The sequence below is a fragment of the Athalia rosae genome, chromosome 6 (genome assembly GCF_917208135.1).
Source record: "Athalia rosae chromosome 6, iyAthRosa1.1, whole genome shotgun sequence".
Classification (NCBI taxonomy): Eukaryota; Metazoa; Arthropoda; class Insecta; order Hymenoptera; family Athaliidae; genus Athalia; species Athalia rosae.
This window is the reverse complement of record NC_064031.1, coordinates 8394934-8396646: the sequence shown is the minus strand read 5'-3', so window position 1 is coordinate 8396646 and position 1713 is coordinate 8394934. Positions and strand designations below refer to the sequence as shown.

The following is a 1713-nucleotide window of genomic DNA, read 5'->3' as shown; positions in this document are numbered from 1 at the left end:
TGGGAAAAACCCTAGAAAAATGAAAGAACATTGCTACTACGCCTACCTACGGGGGCGCAGGAACGAAAACTCTCTTTCCATTCTGGACGATAGCGATGCGGATCGTGATGCCATTCGTCGATCAGATTTGTGTGAGGTAGCGACATTGTGCGCGTTGCTGAGGCGACCAAGTGCCCGCGTCTGTTGAACGGGACGCTTGGTGTGCGTTTGAATCAACCGTTCGATCGATCTCCCCGCTTTGTACGAGGCGTGGTGCGCGATTAATCGAACGGTTTTTTTTATGCTTTTTTTTCAAATTGTTTCTTTTCAAAGATACACATGAAGAAAAGTTACTATACTTTTACGGGGTAACCTGCTCCGTCTCGAGTTTGGCTCTACCGGGGTGACGTCGCGTTCTCCGCGGCGGAAGGTTGGCGACGTAGTTTCGCCCCGTGAAATGCAATTGAGATCTCATTTCTTTTGCGTAACATTACCAAAGTCCACGTGCCGTGGTTCCCCCCAGACACAACAAATATGGCTCGATCGAATTATACGCGGCTTCCTCCTCGCACGTGAAGTGTTGTAGAGTACAAGCGCGCTCGAGCCTTTCGGAGGGGTTTTGCGCGTCACGCGCTTGATATTGGAATCACATTCGAACTGATCGTACAGAGAAACGCTTAAAGCGAGGTGCACAAATGATCGCAAGATTCTTCGCGTTACGACCAGCCGGCGTAACAACCGAACAATTGTCAAAGTGTCTTCTCTGCCCTCCGTTTTGACTCGAGGTGCGGCCGAGAACACGATGCAAAGTGAAAAAACGATTACCCTGAACGGTGGATCACTTGGCTCGTGGGTCGATGAAGAACGCAGCTAATTGAGCGTCTACTTGTGAACTGCAGGACACATGAACATTGACATTTCGAACGCACATTGCGGTCCACGGATACATATCCCGGACCACGTCTGGCTGAGGGTCGTTACAAAACAAACCACTGCACGTGGCTCTACCTCGCAAGAGGAGCGAGGGTCGCGTGCGCAAGAATTGGGCGTTTACTGCTGTGGTCCGCGCGCGAGTCGCGCGCGAGCCAGCGGCATCGCCTCAAACGATTTTGAGAGACTGACACGGTACGACTCGCGTCAACCGCGCAAAAGTCGGCGTGTTGGTGCATCGCGCTCGTGTGGCCGGTCGTCGCGTCCCAGCGCTAGTATAATAGTCGAGAGGAACGTCGATCCGAGCCGCGCAATACCTGCGTTGCCGCCTATTTTGATGAACGGGTTGCCGTAAGCAAAAATTTCGGTAAGAGCAAAGACCCGCGTGCCAAACGCCTCATCGTCGAATTGATGACGGTTGTGTGGCGCGCGCGTGTGGTTTGTCGGGTTGACGAGAGAAGGTGTTGTAAAAAAAAAAATATCCGCGGAGTCAGATTTTCGATGATTGTCCGTGGTTTTTTTTTTTTTATTTTGCACTCCCCCTCTCGATCACACCTTAGTCGTCTCCGTTGAAAAACACACCACTATATGTGTTGTTCGAACGATTCTTTGACGACCTCAGAGCAGGCGAGACTACCCGTTGAATTTAAGCATATTAATAAGCGGAGGAAAGAAAACTAACCAGGATTTCCTTAGTAGCGGCGAGCGAACAGGAAATAGCCCAGCACTGAATCCCGCCGTTCTGCCGCTGGGAAATGTAGTGTTTGGGAGGATTCACTTATCCCAGGGCGTCGATCCGAGTCC

At 51.2% G+C, this 1713-nt stretch overlaps 1 non-coding gene across 1 annotated transcript; it reads left to right on the top strand.

Annotated features, from left to right (window-relative positions):
* The first annotated feature begins 801 nt into the window (after positions 1 to 801).
* On the top strand, positions 802 to 956 carry LOC125501613. Its single transcript, XR_007279192.1, has one exon. It is a non-coding gene; the product is annotated as a 5.8S ribosomal RNA (ribosomal RNA).
* The last annotated feature ends 757 nt before the right edge of the window (positions 957 to 1713 follow it).